General features: G+C 48.4%; 1 protein-coding gene across 1 annotated transcript in view; it reads right to left on the bottom strand.

Annotated features, from left to right (window-relative positions):
- The window catches only part of LOC138567301 (cyclin-Q-like), a 518793-nt gene that overhangs the window by 301524 nt on the left and 190278 nt on the right, over positions 1 to 26991 (bottom strand). Inside the window, exon 2 of the mRNA XM_069645366.1 lies at positions 1982 to 2100. The gene's annotated coding sequence lies outside the window, so the exon portion shown is untranslated. The remainder of the gene's footprint in view (positions 1 to 1981; positions 2101 to 26991) is intronic.

The raw sequence follows: 26991 nt of genomic DNA on the forward strand, positions 1-26991 counted from the left end.
GTAGAAGTGGGCCAGGAAGGCCTCCCAGTGGGTGCCGCCATTAATGGGAGAAGAGGAAAAAGGAGAGAGAACAGAGACCATATGGGGGGGGTCCATAGGCATGCAGAGGGAACGACAAAGAGTATGTCAGTAAGAGTCTGTCTGGAGGAAGCACTGGTATACGTATCAGCGATGGGGAGGCCTGGGTCGGAGACCAGGATGTCCCTTTAGTATGAGGGATAGGATAGTCGATAGAAAAGCAGTTAGAAAAGATAGGTGCAACAGAGAGCACCATAGGAGGTGCGGGAAGGAAAGAGGGGGGGATGCGGAGGGGGGAACCCAGGAGGAGGAGGTCACGCAGGGGCAGGGGGGCAGACAGGAGGGAGGCTCAGGGGAGACACGAAGGGAGGGAGTAACAACAAAGAACAAGAACAACAAAACTACAAATCAGATGCAGTGCAGGGCCATCAGCCAAGAACAGAGCACAGCAGGGAACATAGAAGCAGAGAATGCAGATGTAGTACAGAACATGACAAAGCACAAAAGGGAACCTGGAAGTAAATAATGAAGATGCAATACAGGACCAAAAGCAAAACACAGAGATCAGCATGGAACCTAGAAGTGAAGAATGCAGGCAATTGCAATGGGATGACACAAACCGTGGATAGCAACACAATATCAAGAACCGTGGAGAGCAAACAGAAAGTCAATACAGTCAACAAGGCACAGAACACAACAGGAACCTAGAAGAAGAATGCAGGCAATGCAAAGTAATGCCAGAAAAACAGTGTAGCATGAGACAGTGTCATTATAGTACACAATAGTAGCTCAAAGAGGGAAGGGCTAAGATACCAGAGGAAGGAAGGGAAACACATAGGGTGGACGGAACAGGATGTGGGGACCTACAATCTGAGGGAGCGTACGTGGCTAGAGAAGCAAGGGAGTGCACGCGGCCAAGTTGTGAGGGAGTGCACGCACACAAATAGGATGACAGGACCTGCGATAAGAGGGAGTGCACGTGGCTAGGGAAGCAAGGGAGCGCACGCAGCCTGAGTTGAAGGGAGCACACGAAGAGGGGAGACATAAGGGTGTGGGGTTGGGAGGATCGGTTGCAGGGGCAGCAGTGCGTATGCAAGAGGGGGAAGGGGCACAAGGTCAGGGGGCTGCATGGAGTCAAGTGAAGCTAACACTCCCCGAACCTTCTTACTTTTCGGCTGCAGACAGGAGGGTGAGGTCATCCGCGCCGCTACCCTATTGCCGCCAAACACCTGCGTCGCTCAACACCGCGGCCTCGTCCTGCGAGGGCTTTGTCGCAGAGGGTACATACCTCTGTTCTTATAGGCACGGAAGCGTGGACGAAGCGAAGCATGCTACGTATAATCGGGCAGCGTCTCCTGCGCACCTGCATCGCTCAACATCGCTGCCTTCTCCTGCAAGTGCTTTGCCGGAGAGGGTGTGAAAACACCCAAATTCGACTTTCCCAGAAGGGGGAAAAGGGCAAATATTTTAGCACAGCACAATACAACACACCCAATTTGAATTTCCTATAAAGGGAAAAAGGCAACGTTTTTGAGCACAGCACAATACAACACACCCAGGTTGGACATACCTGATCAGTTACAGCAAGTCGATGACTGCAGGCTACGTGCTACCACGGCGGACACCAGCAGACACCACTGGAGCTGTCGTTATCCTATGGTCATTGGCCGAGGGGGCTGCCACGGATGGGGGTGCCTTGGGAGTCCGATTTAAAGGGCCCTCCAACCAATGGGCGTGCAGTGGGAGGGAGGAAGGCAGGAGGACCAACAAACAAGGAAGAAACTGGGACAAAGGGAGGGGGAGCGGGTACACACACGCTGCAGCATGAGAATAAAACCTTTACAAATGCACAACTTACTGTGCCACGGAGCACCTGTCCTCACCCCAGCACTGGAGAAGTTAGCGTTGCCAGATGATGGTGGGGATGGCCTGTGGGAGAAAACAAATGTTGCTGCATGCTTACCTGCTGTCTGAGCAGGGGTCAGGCCCTGGGTATTCCTGGTCCGAACAAGTCCAAACAGGAATTTCCCCTTTCTTCGTCTGCCCTTTGCTTTGGATGCCCATGCGAGAGACGTGCTTGATCTAAGAGTAAAGAGCAGAAAGGAAGAGGGAGGGTAAGAAGGTGGGTGGTGCTTAGGTCATGTGGCCTAAATGCACTTGCACCTGCTCACCAATAGGAACATTTTATCCCCCCCAGCTGACTATGTTGGGCAAGTCCTGATCCAAGTACAAAAATGAATCAACACGAGCCATGGAAAAACTGAATGCACTCAATATGAGAAGAACAAAATGTATTAACTTGCCTAAGCAGGGAAACATCTAAACAGACATTCAATTACAGACAAAAAATGGCTGGTTTTATAGTGTGTTACAGAAAGGAAAAGACAACAAATGTTAGAAGTCACTTGCATTTTTCAGGCTTCTGATTCGCCTGCATCATTTTCACTATAGGAATTTCCATACATTTCCTAATTCCATTGGATTAATCTAACCACATGACTAACCTTGATTGTCAAGCACGTTCAATCATTAGCATTGAGCTCATCTCCTTTCTCAGGCGGTCTAATTGGCTAGCTCATTTTGAAACATGTATTAACTACATATGGCTTTCAATTGTTTGCTTCACAAAAAGTATGAGTGGAGGGAATGATTACGTATATTTCAACCAATCCCTTATGTGAGATTTGGCAGTTTGACCGTAAAAGTTTAACTTGACATCCCCTTCCTATTGACCTAAGTGGTTTGGCACCTTCTTACCATTGTCATCATTTATGAACCATTTGTCTCTCTCTTGTACACTTTGCAACTCATTATTGGAAACAGTGCTGGCCAAAACCTCTGTTTCTCATGAGTTCATCTATCCGTTGTCTGACCTTTTACATGGAGACTTAGCTGTTTTCGAGTTTTATTCTCTTACAATGACAAGGTTATGTTCATATATGTATATGCTTATATGTACGTGCAATTGTATGATTTGTGACTTCAAGAAAGTACCTATATTTCCATTATGTACATAAAGTGAGGGTTATGTGTGAGTTTCTGGACACCTAATCAATGATTCCTCATCAATCCTACTTCACGTGTAATGGGATTCTGCATGATGTCTTCTATACCACATGGAGCCTTAATGGTGGGCTTTATCCTACAGATGGCAGTATTGTGCCTTAGTCAATCTGTCTTGCCAGACCTATCTTCCGCCAGTCATTGCTCAGCTCATACAGGCTTATGACCTTTGTTGTAATACATTTTGACATGTTGTTTAGGAACAGAATATTTTTGTCTTTCGAATGCTTTGCCTGGGAACTCAACTAGACCCATATATTTTGACCAATCAGTATGCTGTGTTCTGTCCTTCTAGCACTGGGGTCTGCTATTTATTTGTTGCTCTTCTTATGATCTCACTACTGTATTTCAAGCCTGGGAACTGTTTCGCCTCCCAAGTCTTGGGCAATCACTGCGTGGCCTCTTACTGTGTGCTCTGGAAAGTGCTACAGTTGGGATATTTGTATGGTTCCTTGCAAAGGTTTGGTTAATATCACCTGCTGTGGGGGTTGAGGATTTTCATCATTGCGAAGTGGCTAACTGGATGTTGAGGCCTGCAGGTGCTCTGCGCTCAGTTCAATTTCACAGACTGCTGGCATTCATTATTATGGTTACAACGTGCTATACTTCCCTACTTAATACTAAATGCAGCTGTGAATGATATAGCATGGGGCTCTATTCAACTAAAGGGTGAATATGCTATGGTTCACTAAAACATGGCCGCTTGTATTTTGTTAGGTCTTCATAAGGGGATCTCTTGTGTGTGTATGTATGCATGGCTGCTGGCTTCCTTGCTGCATGCTCATGTTATAAGGACTTTTGCAGCTTGTATTTTCGTGCACGTTTAATGCGCTGAATGTACTCTTCAGTGCTGTTGTAATCACCCATGTCCGGGTACTCCCCAACACTCCCCTTTCATCCCTTGAGGGATACATCTTTCTCTAAACTCCCTCTCGTAATCTTCTTCCTCTTGTTGCCAGTCATAGACACTACTGGGGACCCATATTTTAATCCCCACCACCAATAGCATAATCCCATGTGTTGATCTCAAGTATCTAGTTGGCTAATCTGATTTGATATCTATATAACATCAAGGTAATTGTTTGGAACAGGGGATTGTGGCCAAAGGGCATCTTCTGGGCAACAATGTCTATTTACTGGGCACTGTGGAGAATCCTGCGGATCCTCCACTAAAACCCTGCCTAAAGTCTCCCCCCAGGTGGCCTGGAGAGGGCAGACTCTTCCTGATCCCAATCCTGGGAGGGATGTACTGCGGCAGGATCACCTGGGTGGAGACAAGGCCCAGGGTAGTGGGGAGACTTTGCAGGGTGAGACAGAGTATTTCTCCTTGGAAAGAGATGCTCTTAATACTGGGTTAAAGAAGGAAATTATTTATTGTCATTTTGCTATAATCTCAATCTCCTACTCAGGATGGAAGGGTGAACTCAAAGGGGGTAATCCAACAAGGTATTGGGGGTCATTATGACCCAGGCGGTAACCATGGCGCTAGTTGCGCCATGGTTTCCGCTGGTATTTTACTGATTCCGCCAATGGTAACTGGGGAATTACCGCCCCATTCCAAGGTTGGCGGGGCGGTAATTCCCCATTTACCATTGGCCCTTCCCCATTCCCATTTTTGCCCCACAGGGCTCAATGGGAATGGGGAAGGCGGTAATTACGGTACCGCAAATTGCGGTACCGTAATTACCTTCAAGGTCCCTTTGCGGGTCCCTACCTTAACGGCTGGTACAGACCAGCCGTTAAGGTCGGGAGCCGCAAAGGGACTTCGTAGTAAGGCGTTAAGGGGTTAACGGCGCTGCAACCTTTTACAGCGCCGTTAACCCCTTAACGCCTGGGTCGTAATGAGGCTCATTGTGTCCAAAGAGCAGGTCTTTTGTACCCCTAAAATCCCATGTCCTCCCAAACACCAAGAGTATGCCAAAAGGAATGACGGAAATATGACCTTTCCGGTCCCATCGGTCTCCCAAAAGGTTAAAACCTGCAATCGCTCCTCTAACAATATATGGGGAAGTAAAATCCTTGTTAAAAATAATTAAGAAGTAGGAACACCGAATTTCCCTAAAAAGAACTACATGTCCCAGAATCCCTCAGGGACTGTGATGAAGGAGAAGACTGATTTCATTATTATTTATTATTGATGTATTTCTACCGCACCATAGCCCGCAGGCATCAGAAGGCAAAACAGACAACATAAAACTAAAAGAAAAAGGTAAAGTGGCTGGACCACTTTATTCGAACAGAGTAGTCTTCAGATTCTTTTGGAAAGTAGTGTAACTTTCCTGTGATCGCAAGGATATCGGAAGTTTGTTCCAATTTGTTGCCGCTTTAGTAGGGAAAGATCTACCTTTTCCATGAGCTCTTTTAGCATGTGGCATAATCAAAAAGTGAGTGGCACTTGAGCGCAAAGTCCTACTTGGGAAGTATTTTCTTAGAGTTTGTTTTAGGTAAACTGGTGCCTCTCCGTATAGGCATCTTTGGGCCAGAGCCAGTGTCTTAAACTGTATTAGTTTCTCTACCGGCAGCCAGTGAAGCTCCTTGCTGTAGTATGACATGTGTTCCTTCCTGTTAACTTTATGGATTATCCTGATGGCGTCATTCTGAACGATCTGAAGTTTTTTAATATTCTTTTTGCTTGCATAACAAGCCGTTGCAATAGTCCAGCCGGGGCATCATTATTAATCGAACCAGGGTTTCACAGTTTTTACGTGATACCAAGGAGTTTATCTGTCTCAGGATTTTTTAAGTGGCAGTGTGCATTTTTGGTCACATAATTGACATGTGCATCCGCATTGAAAGATGCCTCAAATATTGTGCCAAGAGTTTTTACTTTTTCAGCCACCTTGATGGTGCAGTTGTCTAAACTAAATTTTGTGTAAGCTTGGTCTAATTTAATTCTAGCCTGGCTGGTTCCAAAGATCATGAGCTCTGTTTTAGAGCTATTGAGGCACATCCAGTTTTAAATCATCCATTCCTGGATGATTGCGTATACGTGGATGATTGCGTATACGTGGTTCAGGGTTTTTGTATCTACAGTGTGGTCACCACTAAGGTCCATAATAAGCTGGAAGTCGTTGGTGTAGTTGGTTAAATGAAAGCCCATGCTTTCTAATCTGTCGCATAGTAGCTTTATGTAAATGTTAAAAAGGATTGGCGAAATACAGGCCCCTTGTGGTACTCCGTATTTGATGGTAATTGGGTCTGTGTAAGCCGTAGCCCAACTTATCTTAGATGTTCTTTGGCTCAAAAAGGAGCGAATCCATTCTACGTGTGGCTTGAGCATTTACCGATCTCAGCCAGTGTTTCCAGTAGTCTGGTGTGGTCTAGGAAATTGAATGCCGCCAAGAGATCTAATCAAATCGGCATGCCCATTTTACCCTCGTCTATGCTTCTTAGCATTTGTGTCTGCAGATCCAGTAATGCACTTTATGTAATGTAGTTTCTGCGGAAGCCAGATTGTTTATGATGAAATATGGCCGCAGTTCCAAAGTGAGTCTGCAGTTAGTCACCTTATTGAGTATTTTAACAAGAAAGGAGTATTTGTTATAGGCCGTAGGTTTGCTGGGTCCTTAGCACTAAGTCCTGGCTTCTTAGCAATAGGTGTAACTGCTACTTCTTTAATAGAAGTGGGAGCTGTCTTTTGTAGGAACAAAGCATTTATGAATTTTGTAAAGAAAGATGCAAAGATGCTGGTATTTTTAAGTATGAACTTAGATGGTAGGAGATCCTCGACACAGGACGTAGGCTTAATGTTAGCTAGCATTTGGTTAGTGTCAGTGATTGTCGTAGTTTGAAAGTCAAAGTAGAGCATGGAGTTAGTGTTCTCAGTATGGGTTTCCGTCTCTTGTTCTGAGGAAGTCTTTGTGGTACTTTGAGAGTTTTGGATTTTATCACAGGCTAATAGGACCTTGTTTTGAAAAGCCATTTGCACTAGTTTACAGTCTTCCTTATTGGGATTTATGCTTTGAGTGAGTGCAGTGGATTTTTCTGTGAATCTGTATAGCTCAAATCGTTTTTTGGTGTCATGTCCAGCCTGTTCAATTTCAGCATCACAGAAGGCTTTCTTGGCTTCGAGAATCCTGGACTTGTATTTTCGTTATATAATTTGACTTTAATTTCTGTTCTCAATATTTGGATCTTTTCTACATAATCGCTCTGCTTGTCTTCTTTCCTGTTTTAGAATTTTTAACTCCGGGCGGGAACCAGTCTTGTTTGATTGGGGCGGTCTCTGATGGTCTTTGTTTTTATCGGTGCAATATCAGCTAACAATTGCAAGATTTGAGATTTATAGATTTCTGCAAGCCTGTCTGGGGAGTCTAGTTCCGAAGTTTCTTTCATAACATGCTGAGGAGGCAATTGTCTCACATGAGAGGCATAAAAGGCTGCAGCAGGAAGAGGCAGTAGAGAGAAGCTGGAGCAGGAGCTGGAAAGTCAGCAGCTGTAGCAGAAGAAGAAGCAGAGCACGAGGCTGGCAGTTCACTAGGAAGTGCAAACACAGAAGGAACGCCGTAGCAAGAGAAGAGCAGAATCTACCTGCAGGCTCTGAGTTGGTCCTGTCCTCACAAGCCCTCTTTAACTGTGTCAGCATTGGAAGAGACTGGGAGAAATTAGCAGTCTTTCCAGGTGCGCCTAATTGCTGTGAATGCAGAGATGAAGTCATGCATCCACCCGAGGCTCGTGTGCAGAAGCAAGTTGAGGGAAGCTGGAGAAAGAAAGACTCTCCATTGTTGAGGCCTGATGAGGCACCCATGCTGCAGAGGGGTGAGGGTCATGTGAAACAGGCATGGTATCAAGAGAGACACAGGGCCTCATTACGGCCATGGCGCTCCCGTAATGAAGGGTGCTGGTACGGGACCGGCACCCTTCATTAAGGGACGCCCTATTACGAGGTTCCCTTGCGAGACCCGGTAAGGACGCCTGGTAAAACCAGGCGTCCTTAGCGTGTCCCGTGAGGGGACCAGGGAGCTAATAACGGTCCCGTTATTAACAGGCCTGTCATTAGCTCCCTCCCCATTCCCATTGAGCCCTATGGTGCTCAAATGGGAATGGGGATTGGTTTTTCCGATGAGGACTTACCGGGTCCTCCATGTTTGGAATAGCCCGGTAAGTCTTCATTGGAGGAACCCGGTACTGGAACCCGGTATGGAGGCAGCCATGCCCTTAAAAAGGGCATGGCTGCCTCCATACTCGTAATGAGGCCCACAGACTCATAGTCGAAACCTTTATTGAAGAACTTTGTTGAGTTGGTGTAAGGCCTCACTGGCCCTAACTCTAAATGGATTGTTCCCTCAACTGATGTTTCAAAGGGCCGTCAATTTCCGTAAGTCCAAAATCTGTCTGTGCCCCAATCTATGCTTGCCCTCACTTCTAGACAAAATGTTAATTGGGGTCTTCTTAAGGAAAGAAATGGCGATTAAAAAGAAATGTAAATCACGATTAGTTGCAGGTGGCCTTACCATCAGGTGTAGGTCTGCCAGTTTCAGATAAAAGGATAGTTCAACACAAAAAGGGTTACCCTTGGTACCTTCCACGTAGGGCTCTCCCAGCAAATAAAGTTCACAAAGTCTTTAGGTCGCCTGGGTTTGCTTCCCCAAGTTTTACTCATTCCAGTTCCAAACAAAAAGACACACTTCTGATCAGGCCTCTCAGGGTTCCCTTCCTCAAGTCTAGGCCTCTCCTACAAAAGTTCAAAATGTCTCTACCGGCCTCAGGGTTCCCTTCCCGAAGCTTAGGCCCCTCAAGTTCACACAGTTCCTTCCATGGGTCAATGTCAGAGACTTTCGAAAATGCTGGGCTTTTGCTCCACCGCTGCGCGACCACTCTGACGTCTATCCTCTCTCTTCACACTTAGGGCCTCATTCCACGGTAGGTGGTAAGGGTTAACGGTCACCGTTAATGGTAATGGTGACCGTTAACCCTTACCACCTTACTACGAGATCCCTTTGCGGGTTGGGGAATTTAACGCCTGCTTTTTGCAGGCGTTAAAATCCAACCCGCAAAGGGACCTCGGAGCTAATTACGGCACCGCAAAATTGCGCAAAATGGCAGTGCCGTAATTAGCGCCTTCCCCATTCCCATAGAGCCCTATGGGGCAGAAATGGGAATGGGGAAGGGCAATGGTGGAAGGGAGATTTACCGCCCCTCCAACCTTGGAATGGGGCGGTAAATCCCCTTTCCACCAAGGCGGTATTTTACCGGCATGAGCCATGGCGCTAATAGCGCCATGGCTCACCGCCTACTGTGTAATGAGGCCCTTAGTATCTTTTCCTCTTGTCTTGCCTCACTTCTGTCCTTCTTTTCACTTTGCAGTGCCATGCATGCCAACCCTCCCGATTTAGCCGGGAGACTCCCAATTTCTTTATTAAAAGTAGTGCTTTTTTACTGTCTCCCACCTAAAATAAGTATATCCCCCATGCACTCCTATGGGAAAAATGCATTCTCCCGATTTCTGTGGTGCAATCTCCCTCTCAGTGGCTCCAGAATGTTGGCAAGTCTGCAGTGCACTCCTGCACCTTCTATCTCTTTACTTTGCCTCTTGCACACTCCTCTTGCGTTCTTGTGCCCCTGGCACCTTCTTTTCACTTTGCCGTGCAGCCTTGCACCTTCTTTTCTCACTTGCTTTATCGTGCCCCTGGTACACCCTTTCCACTTTACTGTGCAGCCTTGCACCTTCTTTTCTGCTTTTGGGTCGCTCGCACCCTCTTTTTTACTTCCTTTGACTTTCAATGTCACTATTTCTGTCTTTATGGTAACTCGCACCGTCTCATTTTCTTTCTTTGGGCGTCATCACGACTTCGGCGGTAACGCCGGTGGTATTAGCGCGTGGGCTATTAGCGTGACTGCCATAGCCCCCGGCGCTAATAGCGCGGGATCACGAGTTGGGCGGACTTGGAAGTCCCCATTCCCCATTGAGCCCATTCGGGAATGCCCCATTCCCCATTGGGCTCAATGGGGAAATTTCGCGCTCATACCACCGGCGGATTTCCCGCCGGCGGTATGAGCGCGAATTCCTGGCGGATTTCACACCAGCTCAGAGCTGGGTTGAAATCCCCCGAGGCCCTGATTCGGCGGACCCTTAAATCCAGCGGTAATAGCGCTACCGCCGGATTTAAGAGTTACCGCCGAGGTCACGATGAGGCCCTTTGACTTCAATGTCACTCGTTCAGCCTTTTGGGTCGCTTGCACCCTTTCTTCTGCTTTTGGGTCGCTTGCACCCTCTCTTCTGTCTTTTCCTATCTTTGTGCAGCTCGTGCTCCTTGTTTTCCTTGTGTGAAAAACCAGAGGGTGTTTCACAACCAAGAACCTAGGGATCCTGTACTCGGGTGACCAGAGAAAGGCCATCGTTTTCGGATCCCGACCCTGGGGTGGACAAGCGAGGGAGGTTCACCTGGGTAGGGGGCCCTTGGGGAATGGGGGAGAAGCACCCGATGGTGAGACATGATATCCACCCTTTTTCCACCACCCATCTAACACCTATCCCTGCTTATTTTGTGGGAAACTACAGCTCCCATAATTCCTACACACTTTACATTGACAACACTACTGAGCCAAGGAAGATGAGGAAAGAGGCCAGAAAGATTACCTCTACTGACTTGCAATGGCTCTGTCCCTATAATGATGCCAGGCAAATTCACGCACGTAATCCCCACTATACACACCTGCCACTTATTAACAGATGTGGTCTGCGGGGAAGGTTCTGCCTGAAAATACAGGAGGACTGTGTTCAAGACTGACCGACCGGGGTAAGTATCCTCCCTCCACCCCGTATGATTTCAGCCCCTCTGGGCCCTCTCCTCACCTGGTGGTAGAATTAGGCATGCTCTCCGTCCTGCCTTCTTTGTAGGGGCGCGTTGTCTTTCTTGGGCGTGTGCGGTCCAGTTACTTCACTGACGCTGGCCCGTTTGATATTGTTCAGGTAGGTCTTATTGCTGTTCTTTAGTTTTGTTGCTATCCTGCATGCCTTTATTTATTTAGAATGTCTCTTTTTTCCTCCTTTAGGTATGCAGAGCTTCAGCGCGGCGAACTGGCTTGGTTGAGCCCCGCTGGTAAATGATGGCGCATTAAGAGCGCTATGATGCGGTAAGTAAGTGCTATGCGCAGCGCTGGGAAGTCTTGCCTTTGCTAACCTGTGTTTTCCTTCCTTGTAGGTCGCAATGTTCTTCAACGCGAGTAGAATATCCGGAATGGTGCCAGCCGTGAGGCGACCAGCCAGGTAAGTCTTTTGAGCACTTCGTAATTTACAAATGTCTCTGCTGCTTTCTTTAATGTTGCCTCTATCTTCCTCTTTCAGGTCGTGCTGTCCGGGAGGCGTGCTGATTCAAGGAAGCTGTTCTCAGAAGCTGCGAGATGAAGACTGCAGGTGAGATGCTGCTGCTAATGATGTTCCTTTTGTCTCTTTGCAGGTTCTGCTTCTCCGAGGTTCGAGGGAATAGCTGGACACGGTGAGCGTCACGCTGCAAAGTAACGCGAAGCGTGTTGTCTTGCTCGGGTGTGGTTTAAATAGCCCCAACAAAATAGTCCAGGTAAAGTAGTCCCTAGGCTACCACACCCAAAACAATAGACCGCATAGCTTGGTTCCTGAGAACCAAGCTATGTGGATGCCTCCATGTTGGCTGGCAACTCAATAAGTAGTTCCCAAGCACATGTTTCTCATGGTGTATGAGCCTGGCGCCATTGGCGCCAGGAGTGGCCCCAAGAGGGCTTTGGAAAAGGATGCCTGGCTCTAGAGGCCCGAGTCCTGACTCCACCTGGCCAATGGGTTTGCCAGAGGGGGTTTTGGGCGAGGGTCATGACAGCACTCCCCCTAAGGCGCCTCCCATGGTGTTCCTTCTGTCTTGCCCAGGTTTGGTTGGGAAGTTCCGATGGAATTTCCTGATTAAACGTGGTGCGTGGATATTCTCACTGGGCTCCCAGGATCTATCTTGTGGTCCAAATCCTTTCCAATCGACGAGATAATATAGTTTGGTCCTAGAATATTTAGAGTCCAAGATATCTTTGACTTTGAATTCTGGTTCTCCGTCAACAAGTATGGGCTTAGGTGGTGCCCCAATTTGTGTGCCGGGTTGCATTGGTTTCAGGAGGAACACATGAAATACCGGGTGGATTTTTAGATTAGGTGGTAAATCCAGTTTCACGGCTACTGGGTTGATAATTGCCTTAATGGTATAGGGTCCTAAGAATCTGGGATGAAAGGTCCGGGTTCCCTTGATGGGTATGAATTTAGCAGCTAACCAAACTTTGTCACCTACTTGATAATCAGGGGCCTTTCTCCAGTGTTGGTCGGCGAATCTCTTTTGTTTTTCTTTGGCATGAATAAGGTGTTCCTTTGCCCTTTTGAAAGCTTGGGTAATGGTTGTATTTATAGTCTTTACCGCTGGCATTTCCAAGCTGGCTGGAAGGTCTAGTTCAGAGGTACGTGGATTTCTGCCATAAAGAGTATAGAAGGGCGTTGGTCCGTTCTTAAATGCCAAGAATTGTTATATGCATATTCGGCTATCCATAGTAGGTCTTTCCAATTCCTTTGTTCGTGGTGCAGCATGCACCGTAAATGCCTTCCAAGAGCTGGAAGTGAAATTCACGTCTGCACCTGTATTAAAGCACCCGTGCCCTGAACTTCCATACATAGTGGAAACTGATGCATCCAGTCTAGCCATGGGAGCTGTCCTGTCTCAAAAGGACCCTGAAACTGGGCAGCTTCATCCAGTAGCATTTTGGTCCAGAAAGTTCTCAGCACCCGAGTTAAACTATGCGGTTACCGACAAGGAGTTATTAGCTATTAAATCCACCTTCAAGGCTTGGCGGCACTATCTTCTCGGTGCCAGGCATACCATTACTGTGATCACCGATCACCGGAACTTACAGTATTTAAAGACAGCCAAGGCCCAATCATCACGTCAACTCCGATGGGCATTTTTCTTTGCCGAGTTCGATTTCGTAATAACCTATTGACCAGGTTGTAAGAATGGTAAAGCAGACACCTTATTCCAAATAGGTATGGGAGAGGCAGAAGTGAACCCAGAACCAGTACCTATAATTTCCGAACAAAGAATTCTTGGCATGACTATTCTACAGACACTAGAGGACATTCAGGTAAAGATCCAGCAACTCTTTGATCCTACAGCCCTGCAGGACTGGGTTAAAAAAAGGCCCGGACTACTCTGTCACCAATGATTATTTATTTATTTATTTATTTAAAACGGTTTTTATTACTTTTTAAAAGAAACAAACAATACAAACTGGCAGCGCTTTTTGCAACAATCACATGAACATCAATTAGTCAAGACCACTGCTCCCCCAATCCCTCCCCCCTCAAGAACTTGTTTGACCTTCACTTTCCGTATCTGCTACGTGTGGCAGGGTATCACCCCCTTCTGAGTCTGCAGAATCCGTTATTGTTCCAAACAGTCCTGCTATTAATACTCTCCATGCCATCAGGGTACCCACTTCTTCTTCCCCACTCATGCTACATGCCTCCTGCCATACCACCGTTTCAGCCTCCACCCATTTCTGCAATTCCCGCCACCATACCTCCACCCGTGGCTTATGACACTGCAATCCTCCGTTTTGCGAGCACATATGCCAAGTCCTTCAATTTCCCAACATGTTTAAGTTTCCGTGGTCTGGGAAACCCTCCCAACAGGCAGGCCCAGGCCGTATCTATAATGAGCGTGACCCCTTTGTCCGCTAGTTTTTGCGCCACTTCTCCCCAGAAACTCTCAATCACTGGGCAAGACCAAAACATGTGTGTCATATCAGCATTTTCCTTGTCGCATTTTGGGCACGCTTGTCGTCCCGCATTTCCGAACTTAGATTTTCTCATCAGGGTCATATAAGCTCTGTGCATTATATACCTGTGTATTTGTTGTAATCTAGCATTTCTTGACACCTTCTTGTGGTATCCCATAGCACGCTCCCACATCCCATCCTCCATCTGGGCTCCCACCTCTGTTTCCCAATCCAACCTCAAATGCATAAACTCCTTCACAACCCGGGTCATCACCATCTCATACAATCTAGAGATCTCATGCCCCCCTTCTGATATGTCATATATTGTCCCCATAGTGGCATCTGGTTCCTCCGCCAATACTGTCTCAGGCCAGATTTTACGAATATTCTGCACCAGCCTTAGGTACGTGACATACTGGCCCCTATGCAAGCCTGCCTCTTCCCCTAGTCCTTCAAAATCCCTAATGGCCCCTCTTGCCAAGCATCCCCCAATGTAACCAGCCCGACCGACTCCCAGTAGGTCCTGATTATCATCCTTAGTTGCTTGTCTTCCCCTGCCAAAGCAACCAACGGCACCTGCGGGGAACACGGGTCTGTCACCAATGATCTGCCTTATTACCAAGGGCGGCTATTTCTGCCACACAAGGAACTACAAGAGCTAGTCATTTCCCGTTATCATGATACCCTAATGGAGGGGCACCCAGGTATTGCAAAAACTGAAGCTAAAATTAAAAGACAATTCTGGTGGCCCACCTGGCGAAAGGATATTAAATCATTTGTGATGTCTTGTGGCATTTGCCCCCAAAACAAAAGTCAAAAGAAAAACTTTTAGACATTCCGCCTACACCATGGCACACCTTATCGTTAGACTTTATTACTGATCTACCCCCATGCAATGGATTTAACACCATTCTAGTTATTGTGGATCTTTTTTCCAAGATGGCCCACTTTATTCCTTTAAAGGGATTACCTTCAGCTTCATTCCTGGCCAAGGAGTTCCTCGAAAACATTGTTCACATACACGGATTTCCATCCATATTGGTCTCTGACCGGGGCAGTCAATTCATTTCACATTTTTGGAAAAATGCTGTCAATTGGCGCAAATCGATGTGAGGTTATCGACCAGTCACCACCCCCAGACCGATGGTCAAACGGAGAGGACCAACCAGACTCTCGAACAATACCTGTGTTGTATGTTACATCAGACTGAGAGTAATTGGAAAGACATTCTTTGGATCGCTGAATATGCATACAATAATTCAGTACACTCTGGAACTGGACAAAGCCCCTTTTATACCTTATATGGGCACCATCCTCGAATATCAAACCTTGACTCACCCCAACACTTAGAAATGCTTGCAGTGGACCATCTGCACGCTACGATAACACAAGCCTTTAAGGAAGCAACTACACATTTAAAACAGGCGAAAGAAAAATACAAGAAAGATGCTGATCGGCATAGAAGTGATACTCCACAATACCAGATGGGGACCAAGTATGGTTAGCCACAAAACATGTACCTCTAAAGGGAACACAGACCTTTAACCCCAGATATTTGGGACCTTACTCTATTAAGTCCATTATCAACCCGGTGGCTGTCAAGTTGGCCTTACCTGCTAATATGCAAATTCACCCCATCTTTCATGTGTCACTTTTGAAGCCAGCGCAACCAGGGACAAGACTAACCAAGCCACCAGACCCTATCCTTGTAGACGGAGAACCCGAATTTGAAGTTAAGAACATCCTGGACTCCAAGGTGATAAAGTCAAAATCGACTGGAAAGGTTATGGACCACAGGAAAGGTCATGGGAACCTAGTGACCATGTTCATGCACCCCGATTGGTGAAAAAATTCCACCGAAATTTCCCAGACAAACCGAAACCACAGGGAAGAACGACTTTAGGAGGGGCCTTGGGGGGGGGGGGGGAAATGATGTCTACCCCCGGGGACCCAGACCAAGTCCAGTAACCCCAGAAGCAGGCATCAAGTTATCCTAAGCAAGCCCAACAACCCCTGCTAGGGGCTATTTGGGTCCAGTCCTGGTGCCTATGGCGCCAGGCTCATATGGAGAGTCAGTCCTGGCGCCATAGGCGCCAGGCTCATAGATTAAAACTTACCTGAAGCAGACCATGCTGCAAGCTTACCCGATGCAGACCATGCTGCAAGAGCTCCAAGCCAAAGGAGGCTTGGAAGGGACTACTTTACGTAGGGACTATTTTTATTACTCGGGCGGGGCTGGGGAGGAATACTTACCTGGGACTACTTTGGAGGCTATTTAAACCACACCCGAAGAGCAGCACACGCTTCGCGTTATTCTGCATCCAGCAGCGTAACGCTCGCTGTGCCTGCAAGTCTGCATCCAGCCTTCTGCCACGCCCGCCTCAAGTTTGGAGCTCCTAGAAAAAGGGAGCAAGAAGGAGAAAAGGTTAGAACAAGAGCAACACCTTTTATCCTTACCTGAATTCCCGATCCATCGCGCCTTCGAGCTGGAAGAAAGAAGTTATTATATGCGCGTCGCCTCGCCTGCTGCAGTGCCGCGCTGAACTCACCGGCCTTCGCAGCATCTTCACATTCCACCGCATCCTCCTGCATGTTCACGCCGCACTCCGGCACCTAAGGAGAAGACAAGAACAGCAAGGTGAGCCAAGGGAATACACAGAGGAATATTAGTTACCCCCCCATAGACTTACCTGATTTTACTACCGGGGGTACTATTCCTCTTCACGGGTCGGCGCAGCTTCCACTGCATCTTCGCCGAACCCCGGCCCCTAAGGGGAAACAAAAGGACAGCAAGGTGAAACAAGGGGACTAACAAGAGGAACCCTCCTCACCACAATAGACTTACCTGATTTTACCGCCGGAGGTATTATTCCCTGAGACTTCATACTTTCTCTCAGCGCCTGAATAAGGGAGAAAGCAACAGGTTACATATTGACATTATTTTATCGAACTGTGTTGGAAAATACAAATCCTTACCAGAATACTACCGGCTGCCACGAGGAACTCTTCATTAGGGTCAAGCTGCAACCTGCAAGGAATCGGACACGTCTTGCCGGGAATCTCGGAGTCAATATTGTTATGGAACTCACCAATTCCTTCGAGCCAGTGAAGCAACTGGTTATCAACGCGCCCCTGCGCTCAAAGCAGGATGGAGAGCTCATCTTTTCAAACCATCAGGTGAGACTATAAGAGGGGACATCAAAGGTGATCTGTGGGGAGAACAGCGGGAGTGGGGGGATTTACGCTCAACTCCACGGGTGGTTCATTCCCTTTCTCCATTTCCAGAAAAATATTCCTACGGGCAAAGCAAACGTAGCTAGGTGGGCCAGTCCAGTCCGTCATCTCGGCCCTACGTGTCACATTGGTGGAGACCGCAGCTGTCCAGTTCCGATCGACGCCTCTGTGGGAGCCAGGTGAGCGTAACACCGGCATCCGGCGATGGCGGCGTGCTGCTGAGATGAGTAGCGCTGAAGGTGAGTGAGAGCGCGATGCACCCCTTTCGTATTTGCATTGAACTTTTTCTGTGTTTTTTAGGTGCCACAATGTTTTCAGCGTGGATGCCGGTTATGAAGGACAAATGCGGTGTGTATGCGATGTTTCCACACTAGCCTGGAGTGTCTTTTCCCTCTTGCAGATGGATGAGAAGTTCCGGAGACAGAGTTCCCCCAGAGCGGCTGGGATTCAGGTAATCGTTTGAAGCTCGTACAGTATTTAAAAATAAGCGAAGATTTGCAGAATGCTTACTAATGCCTTTTTTCTGTTCTTTTCCCTTTTCCTTAGGAAGCGGCGTGCCGGGATGGGAATGACACCACCGAAGATGCCCGTAGAACAGAAGGAGCAATGAATGATGGGCAGAAGCGCCGCAAGGTAAGGCTGTTCCTAACAGTGTTCTTGTTCTTGCAGGAGCTGAGCGCAGAAGAAAGATGCAGGCCTACTGGAGACCGATCCGAACACGTTGAGTGTCACGCTGCAGGTGCAGAAAACGCAAAGCATGTTTCTCAGCCTAGGTGTGGCTTAAATAGTCTCTGTGTATCCCAGGTGTCTCTGGGCTGAACCACATCCAAAAGGCTAGACCGCACATGCAGTTCTGGGAACTGAAATATGTGGGGGCATCCATCTTGTCCCCATCAATGCACTATAAGTCCAATCCCCAATGTTATCCTATGTGGCTCCAGCCTGACATCTTGGAGGGCTGGGGACGTGAGGGGCAGGAATCATGACAGCACTCCCCCCCAAGGCCCCTCTCAAGGTGGCTCTTCTGTCTGGTCCTGGTTTGGTTGAATGGTTTTGATGAAATCGTCTAAGCAAGCAAGGTGCATGGATGTACTCACAAGGCTCCCATATCCTGTCTTGTGGACCATACCCCTTCCAGTCTACTAAGTAGTATAATTTGGATCTGATGTACTTTGAATCTAGGATGTCCTTGACTTCGAATTCTGGCTCCCCGGCGACTACTACTGGCTGCGGTGGCGTTGCTACCCGGGTCCCAGGTTGAACAGGTTTAAGGAGAGACACGTGGAACACAGGATGAATCTGCATGTTTGACCGCAAAGCTAGTCTGACCGTCACAGGATTTATCACAGAGGTGATGGTGAATGGACCCAGGTATCTTGGACGGAAAGTTCGGGCTCCTTTAATGGACATGTGTTTAAACGCCAGCCAGACTTTGTCTCCCACTTGGTAGTTGGGGACCTTTGCTCGGTGTTGATCAGCAAACTTCTTTTGGCGATTCTTAGCTTTAAGTGGGTGTCCAGCTGCCCTTTTAAAGGGTTGAGAAATGGTTGTGTGCAAGGTTTTGACTGCTGGCATTTCCAGGGTTGTAGGAACATCCAACTCAGAAGTACGTGGGTGCCTGCCATACATGGTATAAAAGGGTGTCTGCCCAGTGCTGGTGTGTAGGGAATTATTATGAGCATATTCAGCTATCCATAATAGGTTGAACCAGCTTCCTTCAGCTTGGTGTAACATGCAACGCAGATACTGATCGAGCGTCTGATTTGTCCTCTCAGTTTGACCATCCGTTTGGGGATGGTGAATGGTGGATAGCCGGTTGTCGATCTGGGCCATAGAGCAGCATTTTCTCCAGAAGTTAGATACGAATTGAGTATCTTGGTCTGAGACCAAAACTGAAGGAAACCCATGGAGCCATACGATGCTTTCAAGAAATACCTTTGCCAGAGTGGAAGCATTTGGGAGCCCCTTAAGAGGAATGAAATGTGCCAATTTTGAAAATAGGTCCACGACCACAAGAATAGTGTTAAACCCTTGACTGGGTGGTAAGTCAGTAATAAAATCGAGGGACAACGTGTGCCAGGGTGCTGGTGGGATTTCCAATGGTTTTAATAGCCCAGCCGGTTTCTGCTTGGATGACTTGTTTTGAGCACACACTCCACAAGATAGGATGAATTGGATAATGTCTTTACGTCACATGGGCCACCAATAATTTTGTTTTACCTTGGCTAGGGTTTTAGCGATTGCGGGGTGGCCCTCGATCAAGGAATCATGATAACCGGACATGACTTGTTCTCGTAGTTCTTGGTTTGGTAAGAATAAACGATTCCTGAAGTAGGGCAACTGATCTTTTATCATGTAATGTTCGCCTTGTGCACTCCACGCTTGTAATTGCTCCGGACTCATCAGGTTTTGGATTTCTTCATGTAATTCTTTCTGAGTTATGGTTGCTGTGATTCCTAGGAGCTTGTCACTCGGGATGATTGCTTTTGGGTCAGGGGTCTGATACACCTGCTCTTCCACCCCCACACGGGAAAGGGCATTAGCCTTCCCGTTTTTCATCTCTGGTCGAAAAGTAATCACGTAGTCATATTCAGCAAAAAAAGAGCCCAACGTAGTTGTCGTGAGGATTGGGCCTTTGCCGTTTTTAGGTACTGGAGGTTCCGGTGGTCAGTTATTACGGTGATTGTGTGTCTGGCGCCCAAGAGGTAGTGCCACCATGCCTTAAAGGCTGACTTAATGGCCAGGAGTTCTTTGTCTGTGATAGCGTAATTAAGTTCAGGGGGTGTGAATTTACATGACCAGAGGCAACAGGGTGTAACTAACCCGTTTCGGGGTCCTTTTGTGAGTGGATTGCTCCAATAGCCATGCTTGAGGCGTCCGCTTCCACCAGGTATGGGAGATCAGGGCGAGGGTGGAGTAAGATTGGGGAAGATGTGAATCTTGCTTTGAGTTCCTGAAAAGCCTCCTCGGCTTCTGTTGTCCACTGGAACTTTTTGTTGCTTTTCCTTAGTAATTACGTGATGGGATGTACGATTTGCGAAAATCCTGGGATGAACCGGCGGTAGAAGTTTGCAAAACCCAGCATACTTTGAACCCCCTTGAATGAATTTGAGGATGGCCAGTTCAGGATAGCATCTACCTTGTGTACATCCATTCGGATTCCATTCGGGCCGAGAATAAAGTCCAGGAATTTCACCTCGGAGACATGGAATGAGCACTTTTCGAGCTTGGCGTAGAGCTGGTGTTGACAGAGTTTCTCCAATACGGATTGGACGTGTTTAACGTGGTCCTGCTTTGATGCGGAATATACTAGGATATCGTCGATGTACACTAGAGCACAGACATCAATCAATTCCCATAGGACATCGTTCATGAAGTATTGAAATGCAGCAGGCGCGTTGGAAAGGCCAAAGGGCATTACTTGATATTCGTACAAGCCGTATTTGGTGCGAAAAGCAGTTTTCCATTCATCCCCGTTTTACGCAAACAAGGTGATATGCCCCCCTCAGGTCTAGTTTTGTGTAGATTTGGGCATCTTTGACTTGATCAAGCAATTCAGGGATCAGTGGCAGGGGGTAGCAATTTTTTACAGTAATCTGGTTCAGTGCGCGATAGTCGATGAACGTTCTCAAGTCCCCCTCCTTTTGCAGTATGAAGAATAGAGGACTGGCTGCTGAAGACTTCGAGGACGGATGAACCTGTTGGCTAAGTATTGGTGAAGATAGGCCTTCATGTGCTGGTTTTCTGGTTCCGTGAGTGCGTAAATTCGCCCACAAGGGATTTGTGCGCCGGGTATCAGGTCGATTTGGCAATCGTATGGTCTATGCGGTGGCAGGGTATTAGCCTGTTCTTTCTGAAAGACATCTTGAAAGTCCTGGTATTCACTTGGTAGGGTGCCAATTGCCACATTTGCAAGCGTGGAGGTTCTGGTGTCTATTGGTTGTTTCTCTTGGCGATAACATGTGTGGGCGCAAGTCTCGGGAAAGGCCAATTCTTTTGCTTGCCAATCGATTCGAGTATTGTGAGCTACCAACCATGGCATTCCCAAAATCAACTGGAACTGTGGTGGCTTAATGAGGTCGAAAAAGATAGTTTCTTGGTGTCCATCCTGGCACAGAAGGGTTAAAGCGGCAGTGCATTGGGATACTGGACCAGAAGCTATTTCCGTGCTGTCGACAGTGGTAACAGTGTCGGTGGTTGATTTAGGGCGTAACGGAAGCCCCATCTTTGCCGCAAGATCCTGGTCAATATAATTCCCAACGGCTCCACTGTCTATGTACGCTCTTACTGCGTGCATCCGAGATGGTTGTTGGTGATTGATCAAGACCACAGATAGTGAAAAATGGGAGGTCTGTAGTTCACTTTCTTCGCTCGACAAGTGGACCCCTACACTTGCCAGGCTGGGGAGTTTTCCGATTCCTTGATGGTATCTTCCTTGTCCGTGGCCCCTACCGCCCTCCTCGGTGGCTTCACAGGGCACTCTTTAAGGAAATGACCTGACCCTCCACAGTACAGACATAACTGCTGCTGTCTCCTTTTATCCCTTTCCGCTTTAGTTAAGGGGGATCTGACCCCCCATCCCCAATTTGCATTGGTTCTCCTGAACCTTCCGTTGTTCAGGCAGTATTTTCCTTTGAACGCACATACATAGGGCGAGGGTCCGGTCTGGTTCGATCTGCTCTTCGGTCCTGCAACCTATGATCCAGTTCACTGCTTGTGCGAGAACATCCTTGAGCTCCCCCCGCAACCCCTGATGAAGTAACGTGGTTCTCTTCTCCACTGGCCATTCTGCTTCAACTACGAGTCTAATGAACGTGGCTATGTATGTTAATAGGTCTTGATTCCCTTGTCGTAGGGACAGAAGTTTTGTTGTCTAATGCCAGCCCATGAGTACGACGGGCGAACAGCTTTTCCATCTCCTGCTGAAAGCCCCTGAAGTCATGCAGCAAAGGATCGTCTTGGGCCACAAAGGGTACAGACCAGTCCGCGGCGCAACCAATCAGGTAGGACAGCACAAAAGCGACCCGTGATTGGTCATTCGGAAAGGCCCCTGGCCTACAAAGGAAGTGCAGGCGGCACTGGTTCATGAACGTTGCAAACCTCTTGGGATCCCCCGTAAATCGTTCGGGCGGGGCCAAGGGAACTACCCCAGGAAGGGTTATCTGAACGGGATTGGCTGATGGCGCTGGCATAGAGGGCACGCTTCCCGGCAATGGTGCATGCCCTGCTTGTGACTGGAGAAGTTGCCGGCTTAAATCATCAGTGCGTTCTTTGGCTACTATCAGCTCTCTTCTCATGGTGTTGGTCTCCTGCCTGGCTGCATGTACTTCGGAACGTAGTTGCCCAACATGTGGGCTAACTGGTCGGTTTCTGACGTTTCCATGACCCCCAGGAGGATTTTGATGTGAGGCTTTGCGTTCTGTAACGCTCACCTGGTATCCACGGAGACGTCACTCAGCCTGTTCTGACCTCTTACGACCTTGAACCCTTCCCTGGAGGCTATTCGACTGGAGACTGGGCCTGAAACACAGGATTGGTAGAGTTTAACTCCCTATTGTCTCTGTGTGCTTGAACCCCTTCTTCCCCGGGGTCCAACCCTTCCCTTTGATCCACAGCTCACCTTGTTTTCTTGGATAGTGTGCTCTCCGTCCTGCTTTCAGCGCAGGGGCGCGTTGATTGATGCAGGCTCGTTGCTGCCTAGTTACTTCACTGGCAAGAGTCCGACAGGTAAGTATAATGAGTCTTTTGAACAGTTCTCTAACTTCGTTCCTTTCCTTCCTTAGATGATGGCCGGTGTCCGGGGATGGCGGCGTGCTGCTGAGATGAGTAGCGCTGAAGGTGAGTGAGAGCGCGATGCGTGATGCACCCCTTTCGTATTTGCATTGAACTGAGTTCTTTTTCTGTGTCTTTTAGGTGCTGTGACGTTTTCAGCGTGGGTGCCGGTTATGAAGAACAAATGCGGTGGGTAAGCGCGGTATGTGGCGCCTCTAGATGTTTCCACGCTAACCTGGAGTGTCTTTTCCCTCTTGCAGATGGATGAGAAGTTCCGGAGACAGAGTTCCCCCAGAGCGGCTGGGATTCAGGTAAGCTTTTGAAGCTCGCACAGTATTTAAAAATAAGCAAAGATTTGCAGAATGCTTACTAATGTCTTTTTTTCTGTTCCTTTCCCTTTTCCTTAGGAAGCGGCGTGCCGGGATGGGAATGACACGGCCGAAGATGCCCACAGAATAGAAGGAGCGATGAATGATGGGCAGAAGCGCCGCAAGGTAAGGCTGTTCCTAACAGTGTTCTTGTTCTTGCAGGAGCTGAGCGCAGAAGAAAGATGCAGGCCTACTGGAGACAGACACAAACACAGTGAGTGTCACGCTGCAGGTGCAGAAAACGCAAAGCATGTTTCTCAGCCTGGGTGTGGCTTAAATAGTCTCTGTGTATCCCAGGTGTCTCTGGGCTGAACCACACCCAAAAGACTAGACCGCACATGCAGTTCTGGGAATCGAAATATGTGGGGGCATCCATCTTGTCCCCATCAATGCACTACAAGTCCAATCCCCAATGTTATCCTATGGGAGTGAGTGAGTCTGGTGCCACAAGCGCCAAGTCTGACTCCAAGTGGGTCTTTGGAGGGATGGAGAGGCCCTTGAGGGCCATGTAGGTGATCGTGGCCTGGCTCCAGCCTAACATCTTGGAGGGCTGGGGACATCAGGGGCAGGAATCATGACAGAGAGTCAGTGGAGTCCGTTAACTCCGAAGTGAGGTCTCAGGCGAAGGAAACCTCAGCGGAGGTTACTGAGGCAAGGGGAGAAATCCAAAGATAAGACCTGAAAGCCATGGGAGAGCCAGAGGGAAGAGAAAGGAGAGGAAGTGCTCCGCCGTGGAACTGCAAAGAGGAGCGTGACCAGAGGCGAGCAGGAGAGAAAAAAGAGAGCTGCAAAGAGGCATGGCGGGGAGAAAGGAGAGAGAGAAGCCCTCAGCAGAGCTCAAGCAGGAAAATAGCATATGAAGCCGAAAGTGAGCAAAAACGCAGGTTTGCAGCATGCCGACCGCCGGGAGAACGGGAAAGAAAAACCTCCTGGCAGCGGCCATGATAGAAAAGACTAGACAGCTCGAAGTGGTGCGGGGAAGAACATAATGGGTAGTTCAATGGCGGCGAGACCGCCAGCGATCCCAGACGTGCCAGCTGGTGTAGCGTGTGACAATATGCCCGTTATGTCACTCCCTAGTCACTTCCAGGTTTCTAGCGGGAAGCCATTGGGCCCGGGAGTTTTCCGTGATTGGAGCTGTGACAGAGTGGTCTGGACTTCCTCTTCTGTGATCTCGGCCTCGAGATTCCCCACCAGTTGTTCAGCGAGACGGGGGAGTGTGATCGAGTCTAGGAATTGTCAGCTGCCTGTTTTGTATCTCTTGATAGGGGGGAGTAGAGTTGTTCATAAAAGGCAGCAAAAGCCTCCGCTATGTCAAGGTCCACAGTTAACATTTCCCCTTCACCCGATACAATGGCTTGTACTTGCCCCTTATGTTGTTTGCACCGTTCTAGCCAGGCCAGAGTTTTACCTGCCTTCTCCCCTGTTTTGTATATTTGACTCCGGATCGACCAGTGGGCCGCTTGTGCATTATCTAATGCAATATTTCTCAAAACCTCCTGCACCGTCACTAGGGCCTCCTGTGTGGTCCCCAGTTCCAGAAGCTGTTCCTCCTTTCTAGCCACCTGTCTTTCTGCCTTGGTGTGTTGCTTGCGGTGAGCCAACATTAAGGAAATGGCTTCCCCCCGTAGGACTGTTTTGTAGGCTTCCCACAACGTGACTGGACAGGTCATCGACCCCTCATTTAAATCAAAGTATTCTGTGGTCTTCTGAGAGAGACCCTTTGCAATCTCAGGTATACCCAGGTAGTATGCGTTCAGACACCAAGCAGGATCTGGTTAATCTTCTCTGCTCTTAAGCGTTATCTGTAGGGGGTAGTGGTCAGATATCCCTCTTGCAAGGAATTCTGTGGACAGCAGCCGGTGTGACATACTTTGGGGGACTAAGACATCGGGGGTCATTACAAATTTGGAGGTAGCCATGCCGCTATTAGCGGCATGGCTACCCCCTTACCGGCTACCGGGTCTGGGTTCCTCGAATGAGGAATTACCGGGCCATTCCAACCTTGGAGGACCTGGTAATTCCTCAATCGAGGAACCCTTCCCCATTCCCATAGTGCTCAATGGGAATGGGGAGGGGGCTAACAACAGAATAACGGAATAACGGGCCCGTTGTTAGAACCCTGGTCTGCTTGCAGGACCCGCTAAGTGTGCCTGGTAAAACCAGGCGTCCTTAGCGGGTTCCCGCAAGCAGACTCGTAATGAGACGGTAAGGGGTTGACGGCTCCGGCACCTTTACGGGCGCCGTTACCCCTTACCGCCTCACTTGTAATGACCCCCATAGTCTATCCTCGAGAGTGACTTATGTGCATTAGGAAAAGGAAAACCCAGCCTCAGTGGAATGTAGTGCCCTCTAAGTATCCACCATCCCCGAAGGTGTATAGTTTAGTTGGGTTGTTTTTTCGGTTTTATTAAAGCTGTGTGACCTGTCTCTGCCAATCTCCATTACTTCGTTAAAGTCCCCTCCCAGGACCCATGAGTCTGCCCGCTCTGCCAGCAACACTGCATGAAGCTCTTTCAGGAGCTCCATTGTGAGACGAGGGGGGCATAGCCTGCAATAAGGCCCCAGCTTTCTCCTCGCATGTCACCCAACACCACCACAAATCAGCCCCGGTGATCAGCACGTACCTTTCGCAATTGAAATGGCACTCGCTTATGAATGAGAACCATCGTGCCCCTGGCCCCTCTTGAGAATCTTGCGTGGTATGCTTGCGGGTAGTTGGACCTCATAACGAAGCCACATTATGTGCTCCTCAAGTGGGTTTCCATGAGGAGAGCGATGTCGGGGGAATGGCAGTTGAGATATTGTAGCACTAGTTTCCTTTTAATGCTAGAACCTAGCCCGTTGATGTTCCATGTCATTAGGGACATATGCCCATCACGTGCCATCTATATGTATGTGACGTCTTAATGGGTTTGGAGGGGGTATTGTGGAATTGAAGCTTCCCAACCCCATAAGTGGCCCGTCCAACCCGATCTCACTGCTCTCCCACTGCCTGTGCCGTGGTCGTACTTTTCTGACCTTGCTGCTGCTTTGTGACCCTGCAACGTAAACCTTGAACTATTAACCTCCCAGCACCCCCATTCTTGGGTTTCTACACCTACTAACGGAACGAGTGGATTAAGTGCGGAATCTGGGTTTTCAACAGCCGTTTGTCACGCACCACTGTGCATCCTCTCCCCCGGTCCAACCAACAGTGCCCCATAAACACCCCCAACCCTGCACCACCCCTCCCCCCAACTAGAAGTACCTGTCGCCCAAACTTGTGAAACTCTGAACTTGTGAACACATAATCTGGGTGGTCCTCAGGAGCCAGTTCGACTCTCTCCCCCTATGCCCCCGGCCGGGGCTTCCAGTTTTAGGATTGAAAGAGCTGTGCGATTGGAGCCTTTTAGCAGGTATGGGTCCCCTCAGTTGTGGTCATCAAGACCCCGGTCTGGGATCGCTGTGCATCAATACCTCTCAGGTGTTTTCAGTCTGTCTTGGGGATCTTCCACTCTTGTTGTCCGGGCGTGGTGACAGGGTCTCTACTTGAGTCGGGCTCCCTCCGTCAGTGTTCCTTCGGGGTGTACGGTCCCTTGGCGCTCTCGGGCGCGGGACAGAGAGAACTTGCGTTTGCAGCCAGTTCCAGACCTAACTCGGAATGTGGAACACATGGACCGTGTTGTTGTTGTAAAGCTTGAGAGTAGCTGGAAAAAACAGCACATATTTGATGCCGAGGGATGAATGTTTTTTCTTCACTGAGTCATACGATTGGCAGGACTTTTGCACCCCTCTCGTGTAGTCTGGGAAGAAGCCAATGCAGTTGCCATTG

This window comes from Ambystoma mexicanum, chromosome 2p, assembly GCF_040938575.1.
Source record: "Ambystoma mexicanum isolate Mex_15411 chromosome 2p, UKY_AmexF1_1, whole genome shotgun sequence".
NCBI lineage: Eukaryota > Metazoa > Chordata > Amphibia > Caudata > Ambystomatidae > Ambystoma > Ambystoma mexicanum.